This window comes from Prionailurus viverrinus, chromosome A1 (genome assembly GCF_022837055.1).
Source record: "Prionailurus viverrinus isolate Anna chromosome A1, UM_Priviv_1.0, whole genome shotgun sequence".
NCBI lineage: Eukaryota > Metazoa > Chordata > Mammalia > Carnivora > Felidae > Prionailurus > Prionailurus viverrinus.
Genome location: NC_062561.1, coordinates 215724983 through 215743397, shown reverse-complemented (window position 1 = coordinate 215743397; position 18415 = coordinate 215724983). Strand labels below are relative to the sequence as shown.

Here is an 18415-nt window from a genome sequence, read left to right as displayed (position 1 = left end):
GCCTTTTGGGGATAAAGAGGAAGGTTCTGCTTGGAAGGAACCCCCCCTCCCTTCTCCCCTTGTCTCCTAGTGTCATTTTGTCCTCTATACTTGAATGTGCTGGCTATAAACCTGTTTTGATAAGCAGAATTTGAAAATCTGGCCTCTTGTGCTGGGATTTCACATCAATATTTGTGCCCAATATCTGAATGGAGAAGAGGGTCCCAATGCACCGTTCTCTCCCGTAACTGTCTTTCATCATAGTTAGTACCTTATTCAATGTGATTTCAGATGCATGGGGAGTACTGTGGAATCATGCTGATAAGATGATAAAGAGCAAAATTTATCTCATTTCAGAAGGAAATCCACTTAGATTTGTATGTTTAAGAATACATTGCCATTTAGCCATCTTATATTTTTAAACACGCAGAAAAATGACTGTTTGGCAAGGTAGCATGTTTAAGAACAAATGAACCCAGTTTGTTTATTTAAATCTTGTCTTGTTCCAGAGAGGATTTAAGACAGCTGAACAAAGTAGGAAAGCATATCGAATAACGTTTAATAAGTGGTTAGCAATCAGAAACATGTTGGAAAGGAATGAATCAGGCACAGGGTTTAGGGTCTATGTTATCACAAGGCAAAAAAGATCCCTGGGTAGGCTCCCAAGAATGTTATCTGACCTGAGCAAATCCGTGCCCCCAAAAAGGATGGTGTCAGCAGATGGTGATAGCCACATGATTTCCCACACTTGATCATCACCCCAGAACATAATGGCATTAACATTGAATCATGTTCTCCACTCACTATTCATTTATTGTCCCGAGAGATCATACTTCAAACTGTTCACCTCAGGGTCAAGGGCAGGCTGGAGGCAGAGAGATCCCAGTCTCTTTCTTACATGTGGATGTTTATTTCTTCCAAACAGTAATAAATTGAACCTCTTTTTTATATTTAATCTCCAACCCTGAACTCGGCATTTTTGATACATTGGTCCTGGTCAACCTTACCCATATAATTAAAAATTGACTTCTCATTCCAGAGACAGAGGTAAGAGAATGGATTCTACTGTTTTTTCCCCAGTATTTCTTTGCATGTGAAATATGTTCCACACCTGCATCCTTGTCTTCCATGCAATGTTCTTCCTCTCACATTTTCTCTGGGAGACAAAGCAGAGGAAGCCACAAGATTAAATGGGCGCTTAAGTCACAAGATACCAAGTCCATTTCTGACCCTCGTACTGCTCGCTGTGCAAACATGAGCAGCTTATGCAACTTCTTGGAAACTCCCGAGTCTTAGTTTCCTCATCAGTCAATGCAGATGGTCATGTCTACCCCACAGGATGGTTACGAGAGTTAAAAATTCCAAAGATTTTTCCATTTCCTCTCGCAATGCCTGATACAGAGAAGGTGCTAATTCTTTCCTTTTCTCGAGGTTCTTCCTCTCCCTGAACACTTGAAGGGGGAAAAAAGAGATACTCTGAAATTAGGACCACCTAAATATTTACTCAAATATTCCTGTATTTGATTTTTTAAATAAGTAATAAATTGATTTTTTAATGGAGGCTTCATTACATAGGCATAATTGATTGAGTCATTGGCCATTGGAGATTTTTCAAATTATCTTAAACTTTAAGTTTAGAGATTTTTCAGTCTAGGATGTAGCTGTCAGGTAGTAGTCGCTGGCTTTAAGATAGTCAAATTCTATTGTGGATTAATAATTCAAAAAGAAACAATCAAAAGGGAAAGTTATCTTGCTATTGTAGAACACTGTGCTTTCAGGCTGAGAACTGAAATGAACTCCTTGCAAAGTACTATTTTAAAGAAAGGCCATACAGAGGAGTGGCCTTCAATCCCTCTCTGTTCCCATACTCTCCAACCCCAACACGGTTTGGGTTGCACCCAAATTCAGAGCAAGCTATCTCGGTTCAGTTGTCCTTCTGAAAGTAGAAAGAACTCTTTCTAAATTCTGCTTCTACTCCTCTTTCGTTTTTACCGTCGCATATCAAAACAATTCCTGTAATTGTTTCTTGGCAATAAGTAACAACGAAGTGAAAGAATTATACGTCTTGGGGCTCCTGGGTGGCTCAGTAGGTTAAGCATCCTACTCCGGCTTAGGTCTTTATTTGGCTGTCTGTAGGTTCGAGCTCCTGGTCACCACCCGTGTGGGGCTCTGTGCAGACAGCTCAGAGCCTGGAGCCTGCTTCAGATTCTTTGTCTCCCTCTCTCTCTCTGCCGCTCCCCTGCTAGCACTCTGTCTCTCTCTTTGTCTCTCAAAAATAAATAATCATAAAAAAGAAGAAAGAAAGAAAGAAAGAAAGAGAATTACATATGTCTTAAAGACAGTGAAACAGTGACTTCTGAAGTAATGACAGACATAAGATTTAAATCTTTGAAAGTGCCTCACAGTCCTCTGAAGGACCTCACTGAAGTTTTCTATCATCTTATATTTCTCTTTGGGTTGAACAGAATTGACTCAAGCATAAATAACCAAAGCAAACAAAAAGATTTGTTTTATTCATTGATTTAATTACCATCCTAATATTTTGATTGCTAATATGTAAGATCTTAGCTGCACTAAAGGTAAAATAAACTATACAAGGAGCTAGGAAACTATCCAGTCTTTCATAATACTGTTTCAATGTAAAAAAAATCATTCTAATTGAGAGAAAAGTGACATAAGAATTTGAAACAGAGCCTACTTCAAAGTTTGGAGCTACTTATATTGGTTCATGTTTCTATAGGGATAAAGTAGAATTCAGCGTTGGTATGTAAAGCGTCTTTACTTTCATCAGCATGACAGAATCCCTTAGAACAGCACTGTCCACTAGAAATATAATAAAAGCCACGTATGTAATTTTACATTTTCTAATAGCCCTATTTTAAAAAGTAAAAAGAAACAGTAAGATTAATTTTAATAATATATTTTATTTAACCCAATAGATCCAAAGTATTATCATTTCAGCATTCAATCAATATTTTTTAAATTACTAGCGATGTATTTTACCCTTTTCTTTTCCCCACCAAGTCTTCAAAATCTGGCATGTATGTTATCCACATCTCAATTCAGACTAGCGACATCTCAGGTGCTCGATGGAAACATGTAACAAGTGACTACTATATGGGTCATCACAGCTCTAGAAATGTTTGCCTGTTCTCTGTGCTATGACTATATCAGTTTTTCCCTAAAAAGTTAAAAGTTAGTCTGGGGCGCCTGGGTGGCTCAGTCGGTTGAGCATCTGACCCTTGATTTGGGTTCAGGTCATGCTCCCAGGGTTGTGGGATCAAGCCCTACATTGGGTTCAATGCTGAGTGTGCAGCCTGCTTGAGATTCTCTCTCTCTCTCTCTCTCTCTCTCACTCGCCCTCTCTCTACCTCTCTCTCTGCCCCTCCCTGCTCATGCTCTCTCCCTCAAAAAAAAAAAAAGATTTGAATTTCGAGTCATAAATTTATTTCTCTATCTACATTTAGGAAAAAAATTGACACACTTAAGTAGCCAAATGCCCAAATGCAATTTTGACTGATGGTTAGAAGATCCATGCTGGTTCTATCCTTTATAAAATAATGGGGTATGATATTTCCAGTTAGGTCATCTATTTCAACATTCCATAGATGTGTGGTTCTAGAAACCATGACTGTTCCTCTTTGGGGCATCACAATGACAAATACCTAATGAAATCTGCTAAATGTGGAAATTTGGGGAAAACAAATAGAATCAGAATTTTATAGCTTCAAAGATCCCTAGAGGATATCATCTCCAGCCCTCTATTTTACAGTTGAAGAAACTGAGGCCTAGAAAAATGAAGAAACTTGCCAATGGCCACAGAACTTATTAGAAACACAGAAGAAATAGAAACTAGATTTATTGACTGCAAGTTTAGATTTATTTCTTTGAATAATGAGAATTGACTTATTCATTGCTCCCATACTTTAGGTGATTACCAAATCCATATTTCTTTTTTTAAATTTTTTCTAAATTCATTTTTGAGAGTCAGAGAGTGAGTGAGGGAGGGGCAGAGAGAGAAGGAGACACGGAATCCAAAGCAGGCTCCAGGCTCTGAGCTGTCAGCACAGAGCCTGACACAGGACTCGAACTCACTAACTGCAAGATCATGACCTGAGCTGAAGTCAGATGCTTAACCAACTGAGACACCCAGGTGCCCCCCAAATCCATATTTCTAATCTCTATTTCGGAAGATTATTTCTCCATTTATGTTCAGAATTTTTGTATAAAATTTAGCTCATCAGAAGTCATTGATATAAAGATGTGCAGTGGTATAAAAAAGCATTTCCTAGAAGTATATGGAAACAAATATTTATAAATAAATGGTTAATAAACTCGCCTTTGGAAGCAAGGTGAACTTAGGGTCTGCTCTGATTGTAACAAAATGTGGGACTTGCAGGTGCTGCTTCTCTTATCCACATGGGCAGTTTAAAGGTGGCGCCTGTGATGAAAAGTGAAAAATCTGACAGGGCAAATGCATAGTATTCATTTTAAAACTCACTTGCATAAAAGATACATATTAGAAGAGTCACAGAGGAATCTATAGCTCTTTGGCATTGGGATGAAACATGCATTCCTGTTTCACTGGAAATTCACTTTATCAAGGGACAGTCTGCCCTCTCTCTAGTCCAGGGGAAAAAAAAGCACATGATTTTCACACAGACAATTCTTCAAATGGTCTTTTAGATAAATGAATAGAATTTCACTTTCTCTTTTTATTCACATCAATTCATTACTTGTGATTTTTTTCTGCAAAAGGGGAACTGAATTGGAGCAGCAGGTCTCAAAGTATGGGCTGATGAACACTCAGTCCTCTGGGGTAAAAAAAAAAAAAGGGGGGCAGATGTAGAAGTCTGGGAAACTGTGCTCTTGGTATTTCTGTCCTGAGCTCCAGCACATACTTTAGCATCATAGAGTTTAAGAAAAGTTCTGTTAAAAAGAAAGAAAGAAAAAAACCTCTTCTTTGTTTAATCCAGATTTACCCAAGTGATTTGATCATAGAGAATTTTTTTCTTCCTCTGTAGCATCACTAAACATCCCATGGAACTAGATTCCTGTGGAACACACTTGGAGGAAATTTCCTGTAGGAAATGCTAGCTTTGTGTATTCTTCCTTCCAGCTGGGGAAAGAGGGAGAAGCAAACACAGTGTGCCAGACCACAAACATTGGCTCATGGAGGGCAAGTGAGGGAATATTTTCAGCAACATCAGCGCCTGAGGCATCTTGACCTTCACTTAGAGACAAAGTGCGGTAGGGCACAGCCAGATCATTTAGGTCACCTTTAGAGCAGAAAATACAATGCTAAATAAATGAGACCTCCACCTTATATCCCACGAAACTCCAGCAAGAATTCCTCCCTCCCCCCTCCCTCATGAAAACCTCCATCTTCTCAGACAGCTCACCAATTGCCAAGAAGAAAACACAGCAATTTTTGTTTACTAATATGAAACTTTCTCCCACAATTATAAGTCATAATGCTAGGATTCGTTCTCATCATTCTCCATGCTCATCTGGCAACATAGAGGGAAACATAGAGAGCCTGTGACGATAGTGTCACTCTAACCTCTGTTTAACAGAGTCGAACAGTATGAAATGGTTTTCCATTCCTCCAGTTGCTACATTCTCACATGCTCTGTTGAATCTCTTTTCCCCACCCTATTTATCTTGGGCAAATTCCATAACTTTCTGGTTGCCTTGCTGTTTTATAGGCCAGGCTAGTTCCGTCCAGTTGAATGTTCCAATGTCAGGTCTGAGCTCAACCTCTCTCGCTGCCTTCATCACATTTAGGCTGCAGTGCCCAGAACATGGAGGGGAGACAACCTATTTCCCTCCTCCTCATTACCACCAATCTTCTGGTTCTCAATCCTCATCATCAAGTGCAGAGATGAAAGAGATAAACAAAGCAAGTGTCTCTTATCTTACTGGCCATGGTGTCCCTTGACCATCAACACTGGCTTGTGGCAGACATTTGAGATAAAGCTCTCCCATGAGAAAGAAACAAGTGTGAGTGTTTCAGGCATCCAACAAGGGTCCCCCAACTGCAGTTTCCTAGGGTGAGAGATCCTCTCTGGCTCAAACTTTTCCAACCTTTGTGTTTAGATTTCTTTGTGGTCTCTTGCTGTTTGGATCTCTTCATCCAGAGAGCATTCTTATTGAATAGAATAGAGGCATAAAGTCCTGTGGTCAGACTTTCTTTTTAAGTGTGCCATTGACTCATGGGACAATCATGCTTTAAAGGGGTTTATAATTAGTTGAGGTAATGCCAGCTGCTGTAGCAGATAAATCTGAAATTGTCAGTGGTTTTACCCAAAAGACATTTATTCCTTTTTGAAATAAAGCCCAAAGAGAGTGTCCTTGGACTGACGATGATGTCTTCTGATAGCCTGGCTCCTTCTATCTTATAGCTCTGCCCTGCTATAAAGCCCTGGAATTCTCAACATTCAGCCTCAAAGGAAAGAGGACACAGAAGATTGCACAAGAGGTTTTCACAGGCTAGGGCTGCAAGTAGTATATAATGCTTTCTTCACAATCCTCTGAAATATCCCAGTCACATGCTCACTACTAGATGCAAGGCAGGCTGGAAACTACAATATAGCCCTGTACCTAGGAGGGAAAAGGAAATGTGTTTTGGTGATATCACAGTCTCTGCTATAGGGCTGTTCCACTCTCCTTTTACTTCTTTTCCCACCTTCCATGGCAAGACTGTCACTTAAGAAAATACCTGGGATCCTCTTACCCCCTGTTATAGAGCACCAACTCCCCCCCGCCCAAATAATCAGACAGAATCCCACAACACAGTGACATCTTATTTCCCTGTTGGCCCAGTGGCATGCAAAGCCCAATAACCAGGTGGCAGTCCCAACATTCAATTAAATGGACCTATTGTTATGTCCCTTAGTGGAGGCGATTTTTTTTTTTTGCATCACGAGATCTTTAAACCAGCAAAGCCCAAGTCTGTGAGATTGAGAAATAAAATATTTATAAGTGAAATTTAGATGTAATAATGATAGCTGCCATTCTACTCCAGGAATTCTATTTATGGAGAAACTGCACCATATGCTATTCACTAGATTAGAGCATAATGGAGGACAGTGATGCGGTCTCACAATGATGTCTCCCAATTGCATCTGTAACTGAGTTTTCAGTTGGCCAACTCACTCTTCTTTAAAGCCAGCTGATTCAGGATAATTGGGTAAATGGTAACATCAGAAAATCCCATGGGCATTCACCCATTGCTTGACTTTTTTTTTTCCTATAAAAGAAGTTTCTTATTCAGAGCAATATTTGGTGGCTTATTATGATGACAGCAAATGTGGCAATGTTAAGTCCATGGATGGCAGCAGCAGCAGAATCATGGCATGCAGGGGAAGCAAATCTATACCCAGTGTAAGTGCCTACTCCAGGAGGGAAGAGATCTGATAGAATTGACCTGCAGCCAAGTTGTTTCCAAGTCCTCCTTACAGAGTGGTAAGAACTGTTTTGGATTTTATACCATGCTCGTGCTCAAACCTAGAGCTCTGCTACATCACTTTAAAACAAACCAATATTTTATCCACTCTCTGTTCACCATAATCAAGTATAAAATACATTCCACTTTCCTCTTGATTTCCATTAAACCCCCATTGTGACCAGTATACCACAGTGGCATCTGGGCCCCAGGATTAACTTCATCTCAAAGCCAGTGTCCACATGCCCACTACAATTCAGTTACTGAGTATATAGGTGGAACAGTAGTTGGAACAGATAAACTCAAGAACTAAATCTCTACATTAGCTCCCTGATTCCTGGAATGGGAGCATTGTAATAGAAGGAGTCAAGTGGAAGTCAAAGGAGATCCCTCTGTCTAATAGAGTAAACCAAAAGCAATACCATCCCAGTGGAATTTCAGAGAGAGGCCACCGCTAACAGTGTGAAGACTTTGGGATCTCTCTCTTTCCTTGTACACAGTAACTCTGGTAAATAGTTACAAGACCCTTAGGGAAGGCTGGGTTCTATAAAAAGTCTGATCTCAAAGATTTCAAGCCTCTTCTTCATTCACAGTTACTAGGTCTAGGAATTGCCTCAAGTCTTAGAATTTTGTTAAAGGCTTGGTCGCTATATGGGGTGAGTCTGCTTGCCAAATCTGGAGTCTATCGGCTCTATAGATCAAGGAAGACCTTAGCAGACTATTTTAGTCCTAAGATCTCTACGATCCAGTAGCTGCCACCAAAGATTTCCACAGGTCACCACTCTGGCTGAAGTGTGTATTATGATACCATGCCCACCTTGTCTCTTGAAGTCATATACTGCACATTGCCTCTACCATCCTGGCAGCATACAATCACCATGGCAACTAAGAAGTCCTTTTCAATAGTGGCATCACCACATTCATCACCAGCCTACAGAGAACAACCCCATGGCCCCTTGCAAGAATGCTGGTATATTTTCTCAGTATATGAAGGAAAGGAGTATTCTCTGGGACACGTAGAGGTAGTTTGAAGGCTGTCTAGTTAAGGTGGGTGAATAGTAACAAAATATATCCACTTCAACTTCCTATCTCCCTAAATCTTTCAGTTCCTTCTATTATATTATACCAATGAATCTCTGGCCTCTGAACTTCTTTCAACACTGGCAATGGCTGAAGCCACTTTTGAGTTAACCAACCAAACACACAGAACCAAGAATACCTGGTAAGTGCACACATGCTCAATCTAAACTTGTGTTCCTCCTTACCTGCTATAACACCCTTAGAATCCATCCAAGCACATATTCCTCAAAATCTTACAGTTCTTTTCTGTGAGAGACTTCTTCTCTTGGATCTGGTTTTGTAATTGGCCCCATGGAGGCCCAATGAGGTCCACTGCTGGATACAGGTCTAGAGGCAGTGATGCCTGGTAAGGTGGGGACATGAGGAGAGCTGTCATCCCCTTGCAGGGTAACTATCCAGATTTGGGGTTACTAGGCTGTCTTTAAGCAAGATTATATCAGTCTAACAGACAGAGGAGGTGCTGCTTTTTCTAGTCAGGAAGGCACAGGGATCAACTGGAGTTTGGGAATATTCAGGTCATCTGAATCTTCAGTGTCTCAGAAGATTTTAGTGAAAATAGCTCTTTCAGTTTCTTTGCAGCCCCCTCCTCCGTAAGATCCAGACCTGAGTCCCTAAGGGGACAAATCCAAATGGCAGCATCATGCTGTGCTCAGAATTGTCCTTCCCATGTGATGGCTGAGGCTTCATTACAGGTTCAAGCTTGTCTACTTGACACTTCCCTCCCTGAGGACAATTTCTCTCCCGGGAGGCATCATGGTGCCTCATGCTCACAGACTCTGGGCAGACTGACCCCAAGAGTCTGCCAGGCACATCTAGACCAGTTGCAATCCCAGAGGTAACTACAGCTCATGCTCAAACCTGGAACTCTGCTATACAACTTTAAAACAAACCAGTATCTTATCCACTCTCTGTTCAACATAATCAAAGGCATCTCATGAAAATGTGCAAAGGAAATGTTTGCTTCAGATTGCATTTACAGGGTTGGCACCAAGCCTATAAATATCGCTTTTCGAGGAAAAAGCTCACGATGTGAATTTGATACAGTCTTAAAGTTCATTTCTTTTTATGACAGTTTCAGACTGATTTTGTGCAGACTTGTTTTTATGGTCAAATCAAACTCTAAGTGCCCAATTACCTGCCAGAGAAGTTAAATGTGTTGCAGTGACTTAATTTTGATAACATGTTTCTATATTTTTAAATTTAGTTATCATGGGGAGTTTGCTTATTTTACCTAATTGAATTAAGCCAGATTTGTGTATAGTAAGGAAGAAGACTCTCCTTAACCCACTTAAAACTCAGTTACCAAGATAGCATGGGCAACAAGGATGTGGGTTCAACTCCCATCAGGTGCTGAATTCATAAATGACACGAAGGCCACCCTCACCAAGTGGAGAAAATAAAAGGGGATCAGAGTGAGGATTTCAAGGGGAGATTACTGGCAGGTTCTGTCATAACCGAATCGCCACCCTCCTTTGTAGGAGGGTCTGCCACCTTCCCATCCTAAACCTAATCAAGAGAGACTTCAGTATTAAGAGAGACATCCACGGGACCACCCAGATTGTTGTGAGAGGTGCCCCTGCAGCTGGGCGACACAAAGGGGGCCAGTTCCTGGCTCACACTGGACACAGGGAGAGCAGGCTGTCAACTGGGGTCTGAGAGAGGGACTACCTCACTATTTGGGCAAGAGACCTGGGGCATTCCAAGGAGTGTGTAGGGATATGTATGTGAGTGTTTCCTGGGAACACACGTGGGCCAAAGGGAAAAGAACCAGTGGAGGAGGGGTGGTCATCAGGCTCTATACAATAGAGCCTCCTGGGGGAGCAAGGTGACCTCAGCATGAAGAATATAAAAGTGTCCAGATGCCGTGAATAGTCCTCTTAGGCCATCCTGAGTAGACCATATAAGCTGGAGCAAGGGGGCTGTAGAAGAGGGGCCAGAAGTAAGAAACCTCTTAGAAGCCCATCAAAGTGCCCCAAGATAGGAAAGTCCATTTTAATAATATACTTGAGCCACACGGAAACATCAGCTTAAACAATTTGACAGGCCTAGAAAGCATAAAGTACTGTCCCATTACCTTACCCTTCCTCCCTGCTAACAACTTCAATGTTGACAGGAGGCAGGCACTGAAGCTAATGAATTGGGGCCTCAGGACTGAGAGACTGGGAACAGCAAAACCCTGTCCCTTTCTCCACCACGTACTTCTAGCAGGAAGCAAGCCCCAGCTGAGAAGGGAAGATTTACAGTAAGACAAGTTTGTTTTGATCACCACACGTGTATGACACAGAATTGAGACAATAAATAGCCCATCTATGAAGTAATAAAGGCCAAATATGTCATGGGCCCCAACAGGTATATAATACTTTCATTGCATAAAATGTAAACAAACAGTGAGAGATAAGTTTAGATTTGATTTCCATCCTTTCCCCAATTATTAGGGGACCATCGCAGAGTTTGCTCTTAATCTTCCTCTTTTTCCCTCTCTCTCTTCTTCCCTCTATCTACCTTATGGGCCTTTGACCAGGATGAAATATTAACAAGTACCACAATTATCTCTATAATTTCTTCAACCTGTGTTTCCCAGCACAAAGGGTTGAAAAGGCTGATGGTGAACAGAGGACAGACTCTATGGGGTTTTATTTTTAAGTTGGATAATTGTTTTCAACATTGGGGCATATGTATCCCTTTGAATTAATATTTTTGTATCCTTTGGGTAAATACCTAGTAGTGCAATTGCTGGATAGTAGGGTAGTTCTATTTTTAACCTTTTGAGGAACTTCCATACTATTTTCCAGAGTGGCTGCACCAGTTTGCATTCCCATCAACAATGCAAGAGGGTTCCCCTTTCTCCATATCCTCACCAACACCTGTTTTTTCTTGTGTTGTCAATTTTAGACATTTTGACAGGTATGAGGTGATATCTCATTGTACTTTTGACTTGTACTTCCCTGATGCCCAGTGACGTTGAGCATCTTTTAATATATCTGTTGGCCATCTGTATGTCTTCTTTGTAAAAATGTCTTTTCATGTTTTCTGCCCATTTTTTAACTGGATTATTTGTTCTTTGGATGTTCAGTTTTATAAGTTCTTTATATATTTTGGATACTAACCCTTTGTCAGATATGTCATGTGCAAATATCCTCTCCCACTCCATAGGTGGCCTTTTAGTTTTGTTGACAACAGCCAATTTACGGAATGAGCCCAAATGTCCATTGACAGATGAATGGATAAAGAAGATGTGATACACACACACACACACACACACACACACACACACACAGAGGAATATTACTCACCCATAAAAAAAGAATGAAATCTTGCCATTTGCAACAACATGGATGGAGCTAGAGAATATAACGCTAAGTGGTCAGAGAAAGACAAATACCATATGATTTCACTCACATGTGGAATTTAAGAAACAAAACAGATGAACATGGGGGGAAAAGGAAAGGCAAACCAAGAAACAGACTCACTCACATGTGGGCCAAACGGGTGATGGGCATTAAGGAGGGCACTTGTGATGAGTACTGGGTGTTGTATGTAAGTGATGAATCACTAAATTCTACACCTGAAACTAATATTACACTGTATGATAACTAACTGGAATTTAAACAAAAACTTGAAAAAGAGAAAAAAGACTTAGATAGTTATTTAACCTATCAGAGTGACAGAAGGCTGAGAACTAATACAAACAACTATTTTATTATTTATATCATGAAATTATTTATTTATGCAACATTATTATTTATTTGTTTATTTATTTATTGATTTATTATTATCTTGAATTTTTACTTACAAGAAATGTTATTTAGCCTCAGCTGAGACCCAGTTGTCTACATAGCAAGTCACCCAAAGCATGTTATTATCTTCCTCCCCACTTAATCTGCAAAATTACCCGCAAGTTTTCCCAAGACTTATAGAATGAAATTCAACCCCTACTGAGCATATACCATAATCTTTAAGCAACCCTCCTGATTCTAAGGCTGTCTTAACATTTTCTTAAAGGACACCAACATAGGGATGGGGAAGGGCCAACATAAAGTGGCATATGTTTTACCATTTAATATATTTTACTTAATTTTTTTCACTAAGAAATAAATGTTTTTCTCTCAATCCCCTTCCCCTTCCCCATTGCACCCTATTTCTCAGCCAAATCAGCCAACATTTTTAATTAAAATGGCAAGGATAATCCATAAGAGAACACCTACCCTGACTATGTTTCATTTTGGAATGAGATGGAGTGGTCAGAGAAAGAAAGCTCTGCCTACCATCAGCACAAGGGCAGTAGGAAGCAGAGTTAATGGAAATCTGAATTGCCTGGTTTTTCTGCAGTGGGCCCCAAGCTGGCCATTCTTATGCCCCACAGGTACCAGAGGCCAGGCAAAGCCACAGTGTGAAGGTAACACCAGAGCATCAGATTTACAAGATTTGAGGGGCAAAAATGAGTAACAAAACAATTTAGATCTATTATTGAGTAGAATACAAAATATGCTGAAATGTTTAAAATTGAAGGCTTTAATAAATTTCACCCATTGGGTCCTGCTCTCATACCTCTGAGGGATCTTTATTCAGTACATTTCCACAGAAAAGTTTGAGGGGCAGTGAGCCACCATATCTGAAAGTTATGATGGAAAAGAAAAACATCTCCAAAGTTTCACTCCCTCAGACCTTCACCAAAATATGACCTAGTAATAGCTATCATGTATCTACTCCCTCTGTACACCCTGTCATTCAATCTCCACATTAATACCCCAGGACCTAAATATGATCATCCTCAGTTTAAAAGTGAAAAGGCTAAAACATTAAAAGGCTACCTAACAGGTCCAAAGTCATATAAGTAAATAAAAATTTCAACTTATACCTGGCTGATTCCAAAGCCCAATCTCTTAGCTGGAATGCTGTGGCTACTTCTATCCGGTGACATATTGGTTTGCTATTCCCACACCAACTGGAGAGGATTGCCTCAGACAGCCAGGGATGCTGTGGCAGGTGGCTTGGTGTCTCACAGGGCAATAGCAATAACAGTCTTTCATCAAACAGATAAAGTGCCAAAGTCATTTCTCTTTAGTTATAAGCAGTAGGAAATGTCGTGCATGCAGACAGCAATCTGTTGAGCTATGAAAAGTGGCGATTCATTCTATTTTTTAGAAAGTTTTCACAAAAACAAATATTCTTCAGTTGGTGGGAGCATTTCAAGACATGGAAAATTTCAAAGCACTTGTTTGTAGAATTTATGACCTAAGTTTCATGATACCTCCTATCTTGTTCTTAGGAGGTTTTCAGATTTATACAGCGTGGCTTACTCTAATTGTATTAGAAAATTTAAAGATCCTATAAAACTGACCTGCAGCCTAAACAGATATAACCAGGGAAGACAGATACAACCGGAGAAAGAGCTGTGGAAGAGTATTTTGCTAAAATCTTATTCTAGAGATTTTTCCATATGGTACGATGTAGTTTAGTTTTTTAAAAAACTAAAAGGCTGTCTTACATAAACAAAGGTGCCAAGTCAACATAAGGAAATTGTTTTAAAGGTTTGAATTAAATATGCATGTTATATATTTCTTCTTTTAAGCAATTACACTATTCACTCTGGCCTGGGAGGCTTTCTTCTTAATGATATTAAAACGAGGAAAAAGATTCATTGGCATGAATATGATATTTAACTGTTCAAATTAAAAGCAGACCTCAAAGCAGTCTTTCAAAGAAAGTATTTGAAATAACTTTTCTGTGAACTAAGCTGGTAATGACTTGGGGGGAAAAAGCCACCTCTCTGTCCTTTTTCCACTCCTATCCAACTACTCTGGGCCAAGGTATTCCCTGCTAATCATACATATTTTATTTTCATCCAACTTACCTGGCACCTTAATTTAAAAAAGAATCCCATAGTAAAGTACTTACTCAACACGATGAAAGTTCCCTTGCTTGTGCAATTTCTATTTCATGACAGCCTTCGCTTTATACAGTTCTTTTCATCTCCTTACTTTAAGGACTTGGTTTAGACTATAATTATTCTTGAGACTCCGGGTTAACACAACCATTAAATCTTGGATAGGTGGATGATAAATTGGAGGCTAACAAGTTGTACTGATCTTTTTCTGAGAATTCTTCTTGTTTGAACTCAACTACCATAAAGCAACATGAAGAAATATCTACATTCTGGAAAGCAACACACACACACACACACACACACACACACACACACACACACCACAGGCACGCACACATGGGCATGCACACAATTATACTGCCCTTCAAAATTTAGATACTATGAAAGATTGTGGATTGTCTCTTTAAAATAATTTCTATTGGCCTTTTGGGGGGTTATTTGGGGGAAAAATTTCTAAATCAGTATATCATAGGTTACAAATTTCACATTTGGTGGCTTTAACCATTTTTAAAAAGATCTTCATCTTCCCATCCATCTCTCCAATGGGAAATGATTGAATCGGTGTTCCTTTAAAATAAAGATAGCATGGGGATGCCTAGGTGGCTCAGTCAGTTAAGTGCCTGACTCTTGATTTTGGCTCAGGTCATGATCTCATGGTTGGTGAGACTGAGCCCCGTATAGGGTTCTGTGTTGACAGCACGGAGACTGCTTGGGATTCTCTCTCTCCTCGCTCTCTGCCCCTCCTCCTGCTGGTGCTCACATGCAGAGTGTGCTCTTGCTCTCTCTCTCTCTCAAAATAAAGATTTAAACAAATAAATATAACATGGAATTTAAAGGGCTTTTCTAGTCTATAAATAAAAATCCTTAAGTAAGATTATTTTCATCTTCATTTTCAAAAATGACACTTCAGAACTTTATCAAAAATTCCAGAGCAAGCAAAATAAAGATTGTACCCAATTCTCTCTTTTCCCATATAGCTGAAAGTGCATTTTATAGATATTTCAGTCCATACCCATCAAAAAAAAATTCTGGGACAAAAATCTGGTATTGGGGGCCTTTAGTGCTGATCCTTTGCATCTTAATTAATGGTTGCCCATGACCTGGTACACCAAGTATTGCACTTCTGGCATTATTTGTAGTTGGCTGAGATTCAATTAATTGAAATTTTTTGCTGTTGCTAAAGAAAATGTGAAACAGAGTATTTATAACCACGGATACCTGATTTTTATTTACAGTCATCTGAAGTATCAGTGACAGAGTTGCAACATCTTCTAAGGTTAGGATGTCAGAAACACTTGACTCTCAAAGATGTCTTTACAGTGTTTAAATATATATCTATACATATATATTAGGTACATATAATATTTTCTTCATAGGAAAAAATACTCATTTTACAAAGAAATTCTGTGTTTTGGAAAAAATAATCAGTCACATTAAAGCCCATTAATCAATTGCTAATCAAATAATTCCTGATCCTTCAAATGTAACTATAGCTGAGTTTGACAGTAGTTTATAGGACTAAATTATATTTTGGCTTAGTTTTAATATCCTGGGAAACTCACTTCATAATTGGTAGGTGTGCAAACATGCTGGCACTTCAGGTTCTTATTTTATTAGGAAAAATTCATTAGGAAATTCTATTTCCCCTGCCAGCTGAAATTACAGAGCAAGTCAGTGGCATGCTTAAGTATCAAACATGCTTTTTTCTAGATATAAAGTTTTCTTCTTTAAAAGAGGGATGTCAGAGGGCGCCTGGGTGGCTCAGTCGGTTAAGCATCCGACTTTGGCTTAGGTCATGATGTTGCTGTTCATGATTTTGAGCCCTGCACTGGGCTCTGTGCTGACAGCTCAGAGCCTGGAGCCTGCTTCAGATTCTGTGTCTCCCTCTCTGCCCATTTCTCTTTCTCTCTCCCTCTCTCTCTCTCTCTCTCTCTCAAAAATAAACATTAAAACAATTTTAAAGAGGGTTGTCTGGGTGGCTCAGTCAGTTGAGCATCGGACTTCAATTCAAGTCATGATCTTGTGGTTCTTGGGTTTGAGCCCCGCATCGGGCTCTGTGCTGACAGCTCATAGCCTGCAGCCCACCTGGATTCTGTATCTCCCTCTCTCTCTCTCTTCCCCTCCCCTGCTCATGCTCTGTCTGTCTCTCTCAAAAATAAATAAATATTTTTTAAAATTTTTAAATAAAAATAATATATAGAAGAAAACACTTTTTGTTTTGTTTTTTAAGTAGGCTGCCTTTTATGATATTTTGACTTCATGTTTTTTACTAATATTAAATGGCCCAAAGACTGCAGATTGTTCATATGTACTATTCTTGCACTGCATAACATCAGTTCTATGTAAGTAATGAATGAGCTTACCAAAAAGGATACTACTCATATTCGGTGCCTGTTTACACGGCAACATGGTGAGTGTTCTACACACTGTATCATATGTAATTTTTATAACAATCCCGTTGAGGCTTAATTTAACTGTCTTGATGGGCCTGGCCATGCCCATCAGTGGAACCTCAAGTAGGACACCCAAGGGAGACCTGCTCCTAAGTCACTGTCGCTTCCCAGACCAGCACAGGTTGTGGCTTCTTACAGGATTTGAGAAATTTGGTGATCAGTTTCAACACTAGTGGAGTAAACTACAATAGGACTGTGTGGGTTATGCTATGTAAGAGAATAGGCTTCTTAATTATGGTAGAGATCATTAATGGGATATGTGCATTTTCTTTCTCCAGAAGATTTCTAAGTTAATTTGGATACTTTTTCTTCCCATTTTTCATAAAGCTACTGAGATAGGGTATATCCAAGAAACATTGATTTCATTTTGCTTTTCCAGTAAATTATCAAGTGTTTACCAATATCAATCTTTACTAACATAGCCAATCATGGTTTACATTCATACATGAGAAAAATCAGGATTCTAAAAAAAAATAAAGTAAAAAAGTTGGTGGCATATTAAAATGAGAACTAAAAATTCAACATCATCAAATTTTTTTTGTCTACACATTATGCTTTTTCTATTAAAAAGCATTTTTCTGTAGCTTTAAACAATTAAAAGTCCATATTAGATGCCAACTGAACATTCCAATCTTCTACCATGGAATAAATAAATAGATGAATGAGCACTAAAAAGTGCTTGATTTGATGACTGCAGAACATCAAGTAACAACGCACAATTATTTTGAACAACAACTTCCAGTGGGAATTAGCTTTCCGCTGGCCGTCATTGTGTTCCGGTGCCCCATTGTTTATAATTACACATGTACACTGTAACAGCACAGTCGTTAAATTAGAAATTGAACTTCTTTGACAACTGCAGTAAAACTTGACAAAAGATGAACGTGATTTTTTTTTTGTTTCCCTTCTTTTTCTTTCACTTATTTAAACATGTATTAATTAACTTGTTCTGGCAAGTGTTTAGTAAACATTGAACAAGGGCATTTCTTTAGTGGTATAATTAAAATTCCCTCTTAAAATGTTTTGCATGATATTTTATGCACAATTTGACTCAAGTAAACAGAGGTTCTAATTAAAGTTTTTAAATGAAGGCAATCAAAATTGATAAAACATCCAGCAACCCATTGAAGCACATTGTCTTCCTGTCTGTGAAGGTTTAATTTGATGGTCAGTTAACATTAGCCTGGATTAGTTAAGATGCCACTACCTGCACAGACCTCCTTCGACTTTAGTACGTCTCAGGGAATAAATCTTTAAATGTTGCAGTACCCCTTTACGTTGTTATACAGTATTTATTCAATTAAATGTCTTCTAAGTTATTACACCAGGATATTATGAGAAGCATCTAATTTAGGTTATGAATCCTCTGCAAATAAAATGTTACATAAAACACATTGAATGAATGAAGCTATCCAAACATCAAGTGGGGGTTCGATTATTTTTTCCCATTAAAACTTGGTATAAAGAGCTACACAGCTATAAATAGTGCTACCCTTTTGGGTGAGAATAGCATGTAGTTTTCAGTGCTAACTGGCAAATGTCCAAAGCACATAAAAACATCTAGATCAT

At 39.1% G+C, this 18415-nt stretch overlaps 1 protein-coding gene across 3 annotated transcripts in view; it reads left to right on the top strand.

Moving 5' to 3' along the window:
* The window catches only part of CDH6 (cadherin 6), a 128944-nt gene that overhangs the window by 43082 nt on the left and 67447 nt on the right, over positions 1–18415 (top strand). The window contains exons 1-2 of one of the 3 annotated variants that reach the window (XM_047874482.1): positions 7168–7446; positions 8533–8648. The exons of the other annotated variants lie outside the window; for them this stretch is intronic. The gene's annotated coding sequence lies outside the window, so the exon portion shown is untranslated. Of the gene's footprint in view, positions 1–7167; positions 7447–8532; positions 8649–18415 lie in introns of those variants that run through there. 3 annotated transcript variants of the gene reach the window in all.